At 39.2% G+C, this 17,457-nt stretch overlaps 1 pseudogene; it reads left to right on the top strand.

The window, feature by feature from the left end:
• The first annotated feature begins 797 nt into the window (after nt 1-797).
• LOC127962852 (long-chain-fatty-acid--CoA ligase 6-like) lies at nt 798-17,451 on the top strand (annotated as a pseudogene).
• Nucleotides 17,452-17,457: the final 6 nt, after the last annotated feature.

Raw genomic sequence — 17,457 nt, 5'->3', positions numbered from 1 at the left:
CATATCCTTCCCAGTCCACTAGGTACTCAAGTTGTCCACCACGCCGCCGGGAGTCCAGGATGTCGTGAAACTTTTAGGCACCTCCATCGTAAAGGAGGAGAGGTAGGGGGCTTCGGCTACGCCAGGCTCTGTGGAGTGAGAAACATAAGGATGGTAAGGTTTCTGGAGTGAAACATCCTTCTGGGGGGCAACCCGGCGGAGTGTTAGTGAAGGGATTGGAGGAGGGCAGAGTCTCAGTCGACCAGATGATAGGACTGACAATTACCTTATCGGAAAGTATTGTTTCCGGTTTTTCCAGGTTTTCCTCAGGAGTGTGACACCGGGACAGAGCGTCGGCCTTGATGTTCTTGGCCCCTGGTCGGTATGAGATGGAGAAGTTGAAGTGAGTGAAGAATAGCACCCAGCGGGCCTGTCTTGGGTTTAGTCTCTTAGCCATGCGTAGGTATTCTAGATTTTTTATGATCTGTTAGAACTAGGAATGGGTGTTTAGCTCCCTCCAACCAATGACTCCTCCAGCGCCAGTTTGATGGCTAGTAGCTCTCGGTTGCCAATGTCGTAGTTGACCTCTGCCGGGTTGAACATGCGAGAGAAGGTGCATGGGTGGAGGCGGCTGGGAGTGTGTCAGGGCTTGTGTTTGACTGTTGTGGTTAACAGCCATTTATTATCTTTGAATTATATAGAGGAAAAACTGGCACATTTCTAACAGCTTTAATAAGGGTTATCTGGCGAGCTGCTATTAAAAGGGCCCGTTTGTGAAAATAGCCATAATTGACATTAATGAATAGAATGACAGTGTTGTGATGTTCTTTGCCTATGTTTAAAGGTGAAATGTGTCATTTCTGTGCTACTATAATAGCACACAGAATATCATCCTTTTTTATTTTTATTGTTTTCTGCTTTGTGTCAGGTTTGCAGATATATACTGAAATACTCATAGTTTGAATCAGACTTTATTTTCCATTTCATTTTAATTTATTTTAGTTCAAGTTTCAGTAGTTTTGTTAACTAATATCATCAACTAGTTCCTTATTGTAAAGTGTTGCATATCCGACTTCTGTGGAATATATTTCTAAAGATGCCTTTTTTAATGAATGTCAATAGTCACAACAATTCTAAATATCTTATTTTGTGTTCTATATAAACAAAATATCGGTGAACAACAAAGGAGGCTTTTGGATGTAAACATGTATTTTGCTGCTGTGGGTGCGTAACGGCTCTCATCCAGTAGCCATTGTCCATTTTTACATAATTTGGAGAGATGTGGGAGACTGTGAAGTGTTGGGCTCTTCTGACAATGCTGATGGCAGTGAATCTGTGTCTCTCACAGCTATGCACTTTCAGGATTGGTTACATTCCTTGCGTTTCATTGGAGGAGATGGCAAGTCTGAAATGGACAATCTGAAGACGCTCCTTCCGTCTCTGCCCTCGTCCTTCTCTCTGTCCTCTCTGTCCCTCTCTCCGTCCTCTATCATAGGCTTAGTAGCGCTAGCCTCCCTCACAACCTTCTGGCTGGTGACCAGACCTCGACCAACCCGGCCTCCATGTGACCTACAGGCCCAGTCCATACCTGTGCAGGTAACTGGGTTGTTGCTGCAAAATCTATCCAATAAAATATAAATGTTTTTGACTCTTCTCAATTGTGAAATACCATATTTGCAGATAGTAAGGAAACATTAGTTTGCATACTTGTTTCTTAAAGGGATAGTTCACCCAAAAATCTAAATTAAGTCATTAATGACTCACCCTCATGTCGTTCCAAACCCGTAAGACCTCCATTCCTCTTCAGAACACAGTTTAAGATATTTTAGATTTAGTCCGAGAGCTCTCAGTCCCTCCATTGAAGCTGTGTGTACGGTATACTGTCCATGTTCAGAAAGGTAAGAAAAACATCATCAAAGAAGTCCGTGTGACATCAGAGGGTCAGTAAGAATTTTATGAAGCATCGAAAATACATTTTGGTCCAAAAATAGCAAAAACTACGACTTTATTCAGCATTTTCTTCTCTTCCGTGTCTGTTGTGAGAGAGTTCAAAACAAAGCAGTTTGTGATATGAACGAATCATTCAATGTAACCGAATCTTCTTGAACCAGTTCACCAAATCGAACTGAATTGTTTTAAACGGTTCGCGTCTCCAATACACATTAATCCACAAATGACTTAAGCTGTTAACTTTTTTGCTGTGAAGAGAGAACTGAAGATGAACACCGAGCCGAGCCAGATAATGAACAAAAGATTGACTCGTTCTCGAGTCAAGAACCATTTCTGTCAGACGAGTCCGATTCGAGAACCGAGGAGCTGATGATACTGTGCATGTGTGATTCAGCATGAAGCAGACCGACACACAGAGCGTCTGAACCGAAAATGATTCTTTTGGTGATTGATTCTGAACTGATTCTGTGCTAGTGTTATGAGCGCGGGTAAACCGAAGGCTTGAATTAAGGGCAATCATCGCCAATGACATCATTACGTCGAGCGCAAAAGAACTGGGGAACAGTTTTCTTCAACCGGTTTATTGAATCGAACTGCCCGAAAGAACTACTGGTGATATGAAAACCGATGCAACCGGTTCTTCACTCGTGAACGAGTCATTATCTGGCTCGGCTCGGTGTTCATCTTCAGTTCTCTCTTCACAGCAGTTCAGTCAGTGTACTGTTTGAGTAAATTAATTACTCCGGGATATTGGTTTGTTTGAAATCAGAGGGAGTGTCAGCCACATTAAAAAAGTTAACAGCTTAAGTCATTTGTGGATTAATGCGTATTGGAGACGCGAACGGTTTCAAACGATTCAGTTCAATTTGGTGAACTGGTTCAAAAAGATCCGGTGACATCGAGTGATTCGTCACATGTCGGTTGGACTACTTTGATGATGTTTTTCTTAGCTTTCTGGACATGGACAGTATACCGTACACACAGCTTCAATGGAGGGACTGAGAGCTCTCGGACTAAATCTAAAATATCTTAAACTGTGTTCTGAAGAGGAATGGAGGTCTTACGGGTTTGGAACAACATGAGGGTGAGTCATTAATGACATAATTTTTTGGGTGAACTATCCCTTTAAAAACAATGCTACATCCAGTTATTCTACTTTGAAATGTGAATTTGGAAATTTGGAATTTGGTCCACAGTACCCATTTCAACTGCTAGCTGTCAATATCACATACTGCACCTTTAAAGACTTAAGTAGCAATCATTCTTGTCATTTAACACATATCATTTACAAATATTACACATACTTGTTTACAGGGAGACCAGAGCTGTAGACGCTCAGCTTTACTGACGGAAGACAATCTGCTGGAGTTTTACTGTGAGGACACAAAGACCGTGTACGACATGTTCCAGAGAGGACTGCGGATAGCAGGTCTGTGCCATTTTGAAAATAGTTTGTATAAATATAGAGGAACAAAAAAATTTGAGTGACTATTTCATCCATTGAGCCCAGATGAATTCAATGGCTCTTTCTTTTCATTTACCACAGTGCTCTGCAAGGCTTTCTCAGATCGATAATGCTTTTATCACATGCCCCTTCCTTCAGTGAATGGATTGTACAATAGTTTCTTGGTCGATTGCTTGAGTTTGAAGTCTTTTTTTTTTGTGTGTGTGTGTGCTTGGATTCATGGTACGTAGAAAGCATAAAAATAAAAATGGATCATTTTAGAACAGCAGATATACAGCATGAAAGATGTCAATTATACAGCACTTCATACAGTAGAATGTTTCAAAGCAGCCTGACCGTAATAAATCAATCACGCAAACTTCATCAGATATGAGGCAAATCAGATTTTTACAGCAGCTCTAAAAAGACAATAGTGTCATTATTCAGCTTCAAGACAATAGAAAGTCATTGATAAACAAACTGATGTGAAGCACTTATAACAGTGGATGAGTCAGTTGTACAGTAATCATAATTAAATATGAATTTAACCACAGTGTTTCACAGATGACCAATCAGAATCAAGTATTCCAGAGAGAGATAGTAACTAACAATATTATATGTTTTGTGCAGGCAATGGTCCTTGTCTTGGCTTCAGGAATGCCGGAGAGCCCTATCAATGGATCTCTTACACTGAGGTGAGAGCAATGCATGTTATAACACATTTATTATTGAATAATAACCATGCAGTAATCCAGCCAAAGCCCTCTGAGTGATTTTAATGGCGCTGTGATTGTTCCAGGTCGCAGAAAGTGCACAGGTGTTGGGATCAGGTTTGCTGGCGAAGGGTTGCAAACCAAACCCACAGCAGTTTGTGGGCATCTTTGCCCAAAACCGACCAGAGGTATATCATACACAGATTAATATCTGATCTTTGAGTTTGTGAACTGTTCTTCAGTGCATGGTATTTTAAAGTATTATGTTTGTTTTTATAATCTTAATCAAATACACCATTATTTCTGCCTCTGAAATTATGTATGAAACTGCTGAAGGAAGACGTATGTCTTTATCTAGATTGATTTGAGTCATTTAAACACAAGAAAAACCATAACATTAAATGACTGAGAAGTATTTTAAGGTTTAGCACTATCTCTAGGTCAGAAATGTGTGACGTTGATCATGCTTCTTTGTACAAAAGGTCAGATAAAAACTTTCCAGCGTCAAGAAATATTAGTCATTAACATATTAACAACAGTCCTATTAAATCACTGCGTGCCTGTGAGTCACATTTCAGAAACCTAGCAGCTGAGCAGCTTCCATTGAGATGAATACACAGTTCGCCAGGTTTATTATGACTGGATGTTTCTAATATGTTGCGTTTTGTTTGTCTCCCCCTGCTGGCTGCAGTGGGTCGTTGCAGAGCTGGCCTGTTACACATTCTCTATGGCTCTGGTGCCTCTGTACGATACACTTGGATTAGAGGCTATGGTTCACATCCTTAACCTGGGTGAGTAATAATAATAAAGCCTCGAAACCAAACTGTGATGCTATCATTTACATTTGAACCTTAACAGCGCTTTTTGAGATTCATCTCTCGGTCTTGGATCTCTCTCCAGCGGAGATCTCTATGGTGATCTGTGATAAGGAGGATAAAGCAGTATCTCTGTTGAAGAATAAGGAGAAGGGAGTGACTCCCACCCTCTCCTGTCTGGTGCTCTTTAACCCCTTCAGCGCCGCCCTGCTGGAGAAAGGAAGGAAGTGCGGTGTGGAGATACTACAGCTCTCACAGCTTATGGTCAGGAATATTGTCACAAAATAGCTAGCTATAATAACTGAACATTTGTTGTAATTTTCTACAATTTTATGGCATTTTTGTAGCAATTTACATTTTCATGACTCCCTTGCGTTCGCTATATGACCTTTACAATTAAACAGGCTTTTAAGACTATTAAATGCAAATGATCTAAATAAATTATTGTGATTGATTAATGTCTGTGTAGTGAATACTCAGTAGTTCTTGGATGGTAAACATGGATGCCATTTTTATAACTTCTGAGCTTTGAGTTGTGATCCTGTTTTTCATAATGCATTGTCTTTAGAGTCTCTGTTTGCTGGTCATAAAAACAATTGAGAAATTAAAGTTTTGTAAGTTTTACAAACAACTACAAAACTAACAAAACACCAGTAACACATTGAATTAAACATTCAGTTTTGAAGTAAAAATACTGAAATAGTATTTGTTAGCAAGAAGTATTCTAATAATGTCTTATTTATAACTTTACTTTTCACAATGCATTAAAATAATCTGTATTTAAATGCGTTGCAGGATCTAGGAAGAGAAAATTTAAAGCCACCCGTGGTAAGAGCTCTTGCTTTTTCAGCTTTCTTTCAGAGTAATTTTAATGGAAATGAAAGTCTTAAGGCCCGTTTAGATACAACTATTTGAAAATCTGAAATCTGAAGGTGCAAAAATATCAAAATACTGAGAAAATCACTTTTAAAATTATCCAAATGAAGTTCTTTGCAATGCATATTACTAATCAAAAATTAAGTTTTGAGGAAATTTTCTAAATATCTTCATGGAACATGATCTTTACTTAATATCCTAATGATTTTTGGCACAAAAGGATAAATTGATCATTTTGACCCATACAATGTATTTTTGGCTATTGCTACAAATACACCCCTGAGACTTAAGACTGGTTTTGTGGTCCAGGGGGCCCTATCTTGCACCCAGCGCAATTGACTTTGTACACCGACGCATGTGTCATTCCTATTTTGCACCCGCGCAAAGCGCGCTTTTCCCTCCACAGACGCACGTCGCTAAACTAGCGAATGAACTTGCGCTCCCTGGGCGGTTCAGCGCAAAAAAGGAGGTGTGTTCCGGCGCAAACAATCCCTGGTGCTATTTTGCTGTTCCATTAAACAATTGCGCCACTGACCAGAAAAAACCTAGTCTAAAGTCAGTGGCGCGTTGCGCGTTGTTCATTATGCTATTTTAAGGGCGCATGCTTGACCATAATGTATAGCGTGCACAACGCGCATACACTTTGCTCATGTAATCTACACAGATGCAACAGTTATTTTTGCAAATCATAAATTGTTACACTAAAAAAATATTAACACATGAGATGACGGAAATCATTGTGGTGTGCCACGAAGATGTGAACAAAATAGGCATAGGCCTAAATCTAGCTTACAAATTATTCAGGCTAATTATTCTCCCATCCCCATACAACACAACTTCTCTGTCTTTCACTGCTCTTACAAGAACATCAGTCTTCTCGGCTGTGAACCGCTCCTGGCGTGCGCCTGGTAAATACGCCATAATAATAGCAATCCATAATGGAACTTGCGCACCTGCTTTTAAAGGGAATGTTGGATGACGCTCTGATTGGTTTATTTCACGTTACGCCCAAACCACACCTATGAATAATGAAGCTACTTCAGACCAACCCATTTTAGATTTGCGCCGGGCGCAAGAGCCATTTATCCCGCCGGGAAAATAGCAACAGCGCCGAGACCCGCCCACAAACTTACTTGCGCTTCGCGCTTTGACATTTGCGTTTCAGATCGTTAAAATAGGGCCCAGGGTCACATTTATTCTTCTCTGACTTGATCAGCTATATGCCCTGCTGCTGTTATTATTGAATATGGAGATGTGGTATTTCAAGTATGCAGACATGCTGTCTTTGATGTTTTTGCATGAAATATTGTGAGACACAGGGCAGTGGTATGAAAAAAAAGTAAGGTTAAGCAATGCATTTTAATTTTTTGAAAGCTTTCAGACTGACGCACTTCAAAAGTAAGCTGAACTGCCAAACACATTTATCAAGTGCATGTTTCCATTAAAAAACAAACAATAGGAAAGCAGTGCACTGGAATGAAAAAAATCATTCTAAGTGAACGAGTCACAAGATTTATGCTGCAGCTGCACAAATATGTACATAGTATCCCCTGTAGTACATCTAGACAGGTGGTGCTGGGGGAGGTGGAGGGTGTCAGATGAACGGGATCGCGTGATACAGGGCCAGCTTACTGTGAACATTGAACTAGTCTGTTTAAATGTTGAGTTTTAGATATTTGAATTAGTTTTATGTTTATTTGTTTGCTTTTGTATTGGCTTTAGCCTCCTAAACCTCAGGATCTGGCTGTGGTGTGTTTCACCAGTGGGACCACAGGTACAGTACCAACCAGCAGACACTATAAACCCTGGACGTGATGTGTCGTAATATACAACCACATCGACAGTATTTAGTTTATTGTGTTACAGTGTTTGATACCCTTACGTGACCATGTTGTCTAAATATTAGGGTTTAGATGTGATTGTTTGTTTCATGTAGGAAAGCCTAAAGAAGCCATGATCACTCACGGTAACATCGCCTCCAACACCTCCTCTGTCATCAAGATCCTTGAGGTCAGTTCACAGGGCTTTTAACCTCCTTTATCTCGGTTTTCTTTTCTTTCTTATCCTCCTTCAGCCTGTGACATTTCCCTTCCTAAACATCATCTCTCCATAGCTTTCATCTTATCTTCTGTCCGGTTCCTCTTCCTTCTGTTTCTTCTTTAATGAAGTTTCTCATGAGACCTCTTTCTCTTTCAAGTCCTGTTTATGAAGCTCTTTGTTCCTTTTATCTTCAGGTTTTGTGTTAAAATGGCTTTATTCTGTTCTCTCAATCACTCCTTAATGCAGCTGCTACTGATATTTTGCTCGGGAGGGAAATTCCTAAACCTTATCAACTTATTACAGCATTTAATGGCCATTTTTTAAATATATTTATGTCATATTTAATATTCACACATGCCAGGGCTACTTTGTGATTCGTCAGGAGGATGTGTCCATCTCCTATCTGCCTCTCGCTCACATATTTGAGCGTATGATCCAGGTAACCCAAACCTCTTTTGAGATGCTGTTCAAACTCATTCTGACTCATGTGTTATCAGTAATTACCATTATTAATATAATTATTAACTTGTGATGTCAAATGAATTATGTTGGAAGCCGGTTTGATGAAACATTATGATTTTATGTTCTGATATACAGTAAAGTTAATGATATTTAAGTTATGTGTAAATAAAATCAAGTAGGTTTTACTGTTTATTTGAATCATTATTAATGTAGATGTCTACATAAACATTTGTAACATTTTAAAATGTAAAAAACTACATTAAAGGGATACTCCACCCTTAAATGAAATTTTGGTCATTAATCTCTTACCCCAATGTCCTCCCAAACCCATGTAAAAGCTTCATTTGACTTCGGAGCACAATTTAAGATATTTTGGATGAAAACCGGGAGGCTTGTGACTGTCCCATAGACTGCAAAGTAAATTACAGAAAAGAATGAAAGACATAGTCAGAATAGTGCATCTGCCATCAGTGGTTCAACCGTAACATTATGAAGTGATAAAAATACTGTTTGTATGAGAATAAAACAAAAATAACGACTTTATTTAACAATTCCTCTCCTCTGTTTCACTCAACATTACTGTAGCATCGTTTTGGTGAATCTGAGCTGAACACAGGCGGCGTACGCTCTTCTGTGTCATCCGCACCACACGAATGTGTTTTCTACATATATTTCTGCTTTGGTTTGAAGGAAAACAGCGCATCAGTGCAGCACAGCTGACAGAGAAGAGCGTACACAACCTGTGCACTGCTCAGATTCAGCAAAATAGTGCTACGGTGATGTGGAGAGAAACTTTTCATTTAAGTCGTTATTTTTGTTTTCTTCTCGTACAAACAGTATTATTGTCGCTTCATAATGTCAAGGTTGAACCACTGATGGCAGACGGACTATTCTGACAATGTCTTTCATTCTTTTCTGTTATTTACTTGGCAGTCAATGGGAGAGTCACAAGCCTCCCGGTTTTCATCCAAAATATCTTAAATTGTGCTCCAAAGACAAATGAAGCTTTTACACGGGTTTGGAACAACATGGGGGTAAGAGATTAATGACAAAATATTAATTTAGGGGTGGAGTATCCCTTTAATTTAACGACTGAACTTTAAAAAAAAAAAAAAAAAAAATAGTTTTTTTTTTTTTTTACTTTGCTGTCAAAACTTTGAAATAATAAGATTTTATAAAAATGTTGTTGAAATAAATATTTTATGCTTCCTAAGGCTACATTTATTTGATGCAAACTGCATTAAGAAACACTCATATTGTAAAATATTATTACAGTTTAAAGGAACAGCTCTCTATTTTATTTATTTATTTATTTGTGGAAACTGATGCACTATTTACTTTTTAATGTCAACATCAATGGTTCCTAGTGAATGAATTAAATTAGCACAAAATGTTACATTTGTATTTTGCATATTTGCATATTGACTGAATAAAAAAAAAACAAAAACAAAAAAAAACGTAACCATCATACTCTGTTTAGATTCTTGTCCTTTTCATGCTCGTGTGAATCCTTGCTCTCTGTTGTATTGTGCACTCTTACTCTCTTCTTCAGGTGTCGATGTTCTGTCACGGAGCAAGGTTTGGTTTTTACCAGGGTGACATTTCTCTGCTGATGGATGACATAAAGACCCTGAAGCCCACCTTCTTCCCCGTGGTCCCTTGATTACTCAACCGCATCTATGATAAAGTGAGTGCTACACATCAGTGTTGGACACAAATGACCGTTAAATCCCTTTTTTTCTGTTCTGTGTGTGTGTGTAGATTCTGGGCTCGGTTACGTCTCCGCTGAGGAGAGCCCTTCTTCATTACGCCGTCAGGAGGAAACAGGCCGAGCTGAGCAGTGGAGTCGTGAGGAACAACAGCGTGTGGGACCGAATGCTCTTCAATAAGATACAGGCACGTCTCTTTCACAATAACACCAAGCCGCAGTTATTGAAAGAGCTGATGGAAAGCCGTTGAACTGCCCCCTTGTGGATATATAATGTGTTATATGTGTGACAGGAACTGTGAGCGGAGCAAAATAAAGTCTCTTCATTCATTTCCTGTAGGCCAGTCAGTCCTTCATCCTCACTGCATCCGCTCCGATCTCTCCAACTGTCCTGTCCTTCCTCAGAGCCACCCTCGGCTGTCTGGTGAGTCCTCGCCTAAGAGCTGTAAAATGTCTTATTAAAATACATACACATGTGTTTTCATGTAGGTTAAGCAAGGCCTCCCATCATCTCTGACATCACATTGATTTGGAGGCAGTGTTGTTACTGTTAACTAAAACTCTATTAAGAATCAGTTTTGTCATTGAAGTAAAGCTGAAATTAAATATAGTGTGAATGTTAAAGCTGCAGTAGGTAACTTTTCTAAAAATATATTTTTTACATGTTTGTTAAACCTGTCATTATGTCCTGACAGTAGAATATGAGACAGATAATCTGTGAAAAAATCAAGCTCCTCTGGCTCCTCCCAGTGTCCTATTGCCATTTGCAGAAATCCATCGCTCCTGGTAAGAAACAACCAATCAGAGCTGCGGTCCGTAACTTTGTTTGTGTTCAAAATGTAGAAAAATTTATACAATAAGCGAGTACACCATGAATCCATTTTCCAAACCGTGTTTTTAGCTTGTCCTGAATCACTAGGGTGCACCTATAATAAGTGTTTATATTCGGACTATTTTAGATTGCTTCGGGGGTACCGCGGCGGAGTAACCCAGTACCTTTGTGATTCTTCATAGACATAAACAGAGAGAAGTAGATCCGGCTACGATGTTCTTCCCCAAGACGCAAGCAGTTCTGTTTATTAACCGCTAGAGCCTCAAAAGTTCCCTACCGCAGCTTTAAATGAAAATCTGAAACTTAAAAATGAGAAAATGTTGCTTTGGCAACTAACTGAAGTGAATTAAGTCAGTTATAAATAGAGTTGGGGTACTCGAACTTGGACTCGGACTCGAGTCCGGACTCGAGTCCAATTTTGAATGAACTCGGACTTGTCACGCACTCGGGTGAATTTGTACTCGGACTTGACACGGACTTGAACATTTTGGACTCGGAAAATATTCCGAGTACAGTCGAGTCCGCGTCACGTGTAACAATAAAACCAGCATAAAATTGAAATGATAAATTAATGAATGTCTCCCCTTCTGTCATTTTACTGCACCACACCGGCAGGCAGAAGTCTCCTGCTTGCAGACGAAACACACGCACCACTCACTGGATATCAATGTGGATTAGTGATGGGAAGTTCGATTCTTTTCCGCGAACCGGTTCTTTCGGACGGTTTGATTCAATAAACCGGTTGAAAAAAAAACAGTTCACCGGATACATAATCCATTGCGATTTATTTGTTATTAAATGAACTTACGTTTCGTCAGAGTGCCGTTCCTTCAAGCCCTCGGTTTACCCGCACTCATTACATTAACACAAAATCAGTTCAGAATCAATCACCAAAAGAATCCGTTCGGTTCAGACGCGCTGTGAGTCATTCGGCTTCATGCTGAATCACGAATGCGCAGTATCATCAGCTCCTCGGTTCTCGAATCGGACGCGTCCGAAAGAAACGGTTTTCGGTTCAGTGTACTGATGATCTGAAAACTGATACAACCGGTTCTTGACTCGAGAACGCGAATCGCTCAAAACCCGGGTAGGAAAATCTGACAGGGTAGGATAAAATGTCAGGACACCGGCACATGCTGCAGTTCAGTATCATCAGCTGCTCTACTCGTGTTCATGTTCTGTTTACTACAAACTCAGTTTGTGAATCTGTCATCATTAACTATAAATACAGTGCAGATATTTCATAAATCATCCCTTATTCATATTAAACATATCTTTAGAGTCTTAATTATTGTCTAACTTCCCTGAAAACCCCTTTGGCCCATACATAATCTACAATATACAGATTAGAAACATGTAGCCCCTATCTTAAAAAAAAAAAAACCGTATATATATATATATATATATATATATATATATATTTTTTTTTTATATATATAGTTTTATCACACTTTCCGATGTTTAACAAAATACTTGAAAAATTACACGCATGCGCAGTATCATCAGTTCATCGGTTCTCAAATCGGACGCCTCCGAAAGAAACGGTTTTCGGTTCAGTGTACTGGTGATCCGAAAACCGATGCAACCGAGTACCAAAGACAGCAGCAGCAACCAACAGATGCTGCACAGCTCAGCATTGCAGGATTTGCAAGACCAGAACTGACCAAACAAGCAATGCAACTTTATGATGCAAGTTCTCCAAGACAACAAGAAATTCATAATGCCATCATTAAGGATCTCCTCATTGGCTGCACTTTACCTCTGTCAAATGTGGGGGAGAGGCATTAAATAACTGAAATGTCATCTTTAACTGGAGGACAATATAGTGTGATACAATAATAAAATAGGTTCATTTGTATTTTCATGCACTTGTAATACAATAAAACCTTTGAAAACTTTTTTGATAGGAAACTAGTTAGGTTGACATAAAATAAAAATGTTCAATGGCAATGACTAGATGTAACAGTGGTATTTTTTTTATTACATTTTTATATTGCCATTGGTTTAATGGGTTGAAAGGTTAAAATATTAATAGAATGTAAAAATGTACAATACCAATTTATACTCTTTTTTAATTTAATTACTTTCTGGACTCGGGCGGACTCGACTCGGACTCGGCCTTTAAGAACTCGGACTTGAGTCCAACTCGGCCCCTTTTGGACTCGTACTCGGACTTGGACTCGATGTTTGTGGACTTGGTCTTGACTCGTACTCGACAAAGGTGGACTCGGACCCAACTCTAGTTATAAATAACTGAAATAAAGCTAAACAGAAACACTTTGGGAGTGCTTTAAATTAAGCTCCCATTAGTTAGCGTTAATTAATGCATCAAAATTAGCTAACAAAGAGGAAATCCATTTGTAACTTTATCATAATCTTTGTTACATTAGAGAAATGCAACTTCAATCTTAGTTCCATATTAACTTAAGTTAACAGATACAACTTTTGATTTTAATAATAAGTAAATATAGAAATGTACATTAACTAAGAGTATTTTTTTTTTTTTTTTCATTTTTAGTTCATTTAAGCTTAAGTAGTTAACGAATGTTAACAAATAAAATCTCATTGTAGTGTTACTGACAAAAAAATGGTAACATTTTATTTTAAGATGTCCTTGTTACATGTAACATGTATTCACCATTATAATAACAATAAATTATACATAATAATATGCAATTAACACTAAGCCAGGCCCTAATCCTGAACCTAACCATATAAGTAGTTGATTACTATTATTCAGTACTTAAATATACAATTACACTGGACAAGGACACCTTAAAATTAAGTGTTACCATAAATAAGAAAAGCACAAAACAAAATGACTAAAACCGAAACTAAATTAGAGATAAAATAAAAAAGCCAACTCCAAATATTAGTAAACAATATAATACTATGCAAATAACAGTAAAATAGCATTGCTTGAGTGGTGTTTGAATTTAGGTGATATTCACCAGTATTGATTGCGATATTGACATTGATTGTGTTTAAAATGGTTTCAGATTTTCGAAGGTTATGGACAGACGGAGTGCACCGCTGGATGTACCTTTTCTATGCCTGGTGACTGGAGTGCAGGTTCGTGTTCATGTGTCTTTATAAGACTGCTTTAGTCATAAATGATGAAGTTTTGAAAAAGTAGTCCATAATATGACTTGCTACATAATCCAAAATGTGCAGTGGTTGACATGCTTGTTTCCAGTGTGCACAAACGATAAGCCGAATGATATTAATGTTCTCCTGTGATTCAGCAGTGTTTCTAAAGAGTCATGTTAGCTGTGTGTCTGATGTGTTTCAGGTCATGTCGGAGCTCCTTTACCCTGTGCTATGGTGAAGATAACCGACGTCCCTGACATGAACTACTACTCCAGGAATGGAGAAGGAGAGGTCAGTATCCAGATCACTGGGGAAAATTAACCCACCATGCAAACATGGGTACATTTTCTGCAATTAGGGCGAATTTTGGGCCTTGTCTACCAGCAATTGTGGAAGATGACCCGTAACTGGGCCTTACACACTACGTGAGGAACACGTTTGTCCAGTCAGTGAGCTGAGATGAACACTTTGATTGTGTTATGATACGTGTCAGATCTGTATCCGGGGTCACAGTGTTTTCCGAGGGTATCTGAAGGATGTGGAGAGGACAGGAGAGGCGCTGGACGCTGATGGCTGGCTTCACACTGGAGATGTGGGACAGTGGCTGCCGGTGAGACCCAACAGCTGCTTCACATCACTTAAAGCCATTATTAGCTGTTTGTATGCAGCATTTGTTTCTCCATTAAAGGGTTAATCACCCAAAAAAATTTAAATTTGGTTCCCTCAAGTTGTTCCAATCTATGAGATTCTTTCTTCTGTTGAGCACAAAAGAAGATATCTGGAAGAACATGTTGCTGATAGCCATAGACTTACATAGTATGGGGGGAAAAAATCTTATAGAAGTCGATGGGTGCCAGCAACTGTTCGGTTACACACATTCTTCAAAATATGGTCTTTTGTGTTCAGTGGAAGAAAGAAATTCGAAGTTTGGTACGAGTGAGTAAATGATGACAGACGTTCAAATTTTGGGGCAATATATCCCTTTAAGACTTTCTGGATGAGACCTTGTGTGAACGTTTGCTGTCTCTCTGGTCTTACAGAATGGGACTTTGCGCATTGTGGACAGGAAGAAGCACATCTTTAAACTGTCCTAGGGTGAGTACAGAACGCCTACACTCGCTGTGTTCCTGTTCTCCAGGTCTTTGTGCACGGAGATAGTCTACAAGTAAGTGTAGACACTTAAAGGGTTAATTTACCCAAGAATGAAAATACTATCATTAATTACTCGCCCTAATGATGTTCCAAACCCGTCATTCTTATGGGTTTAGAACAACATGTGGGTGAGTAATTAATGACAGAATTTACGTTTTTGGGTGAACTATCCCTTTAAGTAGAGCAGTTTTGGGCATCAAGCTTAAACGGTAGACCTATCGTTCAGTTTTCAGTGCAGTGACACTCACAGCAGTCTTTTGTTTCTCTGTGGTTTTAGTCTTATCTGATAGGAGTTGTAGTTCCAGACCCGGAGGTGTTCGTCGACTGGGCCAAAGAAAGAGGGATCGTTGGATCATATGAAGAGCTTTGTCAAAATCCTGTGAGCTTTAATGCCATACACAATGCACACAAATTGATCTCCCATCTAGGGACCAAACTACATTTAAACATGCTCATATCTCTTGTGCACACACTGTCATTTCTCAAGATATCAATAGTTTTTAAGGAATAATTCACTTGAAAATAAAATAAAAAATGGCTGAAAATGCACTCATCCTCAAGCCTTCCAAGATGTCTAAAAGCTAGTTTCTTCATCAGAACAGATTTGGAGAAATGTAGGATTACACCACTTTCTCCCCAATGGATCCTCTGCAGTGAATGGGTGCCAAGTGTCCAAACAGCTGATAAAAACTTCACAATAATCCACAAGCCATCCACACCACTCCTGTCCATCAAGGAATGTCTTGTGAACTGAAAAAACTGCGTGTTTCTAAAAAAAAGTTCTTAACTTCAAACCGTTGCTTCTGACTAAATTCATAATCCAAAATTTTGCTTTCTAAAGTGAAAAAAAAAATGTCTTGTATGAATAAGGAGAGAAATATAAACACATTTTAAGTACCGATTTTAAGTAAAAACTATCCAAAACTGTTGTTGGTGGGTTTTTATGTGAGAAACATACACATTGTGGATTATTGTGATGTTTTGACTATCATTCTGACGGCACCCATTCACTGCAGAGGATCCATTGCTGACCAAGTGATGTGATGCTAAATCTCACTAAATCTTTCCTGAAGAAGAAATTCTCCGCAGATTTTCATTCTTGGGTGAAGTGTTCCTTCAATCTGAGTGACGTTTCTCTCCGTCCCGTTTGACCGGCAGGATGTGAAGAGAGCCGTGCTGGAGGACATGACGGCGGTGGGGAAGGAGGCGGGACTGAAGTCGTTTGAGCAGGTAGAGGAGCATTCTGGGATGTTTCCATACTAACTGATAGCATGGGTCAGTTATCACATACAGTATGATAAATGATTCATCATGCTTTGTTTTTAAAGATGCACAGAAGTCTGGCAGGCCAGTGTTCATCAGGATTGGGCAGCTTGTATTATTGTTAAAGCACGTGCATAAAATATTCAAATATGCATTACTGCTGTTGTGAAGTCCAGGTTGTTTTGTTATGCATTGCCACTGTACTTCCTGTGGGTGGAGCTGGTTCCACTCTAACCAGAGGGATATGAAAGATTCAACAACTATTCCTGAAAAGTCATGACATTTGAAGGCCTTGGAGTCGAATGTTTTACACAGACATATAAAGCTGGATAGTTTCACATTGCAGCTGCTTTCTCTCTGGTTCTCAGGTGAAGGACTTATATTTGCACCCTGAGATGTTTAGCGTGTCGAATGACCTCCTCACGCCGACCCTGAAGAGCAAGCGTGTGGATCTCCGGCGAGTCTTCAGCGAGCAGATCGCACGGATGTACACGAAATCATCCGTATAGACCTCACACGCTCCCCACATCACATCTACGAAGCGATCTTCTCAAAAACATTCGACTGACAGGAAACTGTTCTCCATAATTTATGAGAAATCATCTCGAAGACTGAAGTCATGTGGGGATCTAGACTGTGTTTTAGGTCATCTTAGACTGCTCTGATAGTTTAACCTGAGGTCAAATAGACCTGACGCACACTACATCCTAATACATAGCTCAGGAACGTTTAGTTGTATTTTCTGAGGTTTGGGAACTGAGAGACTTGTTTTAATGAATAGCCTTACCATCAGTGTCATAGATAGTTGCACCTCTAAAGATCAATCTGTATGAATGTTCATTTATTGTGCTGACAGATGAAACGACTGTTGGACAGTCTGTAAAGGAGTGTAATGTTTGACTAATTGCAGCTGATGAAGATTACTGTACTTTTACACACACATTACTTGTTACGGTTTTTCCTTCATCACAACTCTTCCTGTTGCTGAAGCACAGATCTGATTGGTTCATGTGGATGTCGCTCAGGAAACTTTGTACTTCAGTGAAAGTCATTAGGATGTTTATCTGTTGCTTACAAGGATACTTCAATGGTTCATTCCTGAATAAATCAATCATGAACCTGCCCTGACAGCA

Source organism: Carassius gibelio, chromosome B8, assembly GCF_023724105.1.
Source record: "Carassius gibelio isolate Cgi1373 ecotype wild population from Czech Republic chromosome B8, carGib1.2-hapl.c, whole genome shotgun sequence".
Taxonomy (NCBI): Eukaryota; Metazoa; Chordata; class Actinopteri; order Cypriniformes; family Cyprinidae; genus Carassius; species Carassius gibelio.
This window is presented reverse-complemented; position numbering and strand designations above follow the sequence as displayed.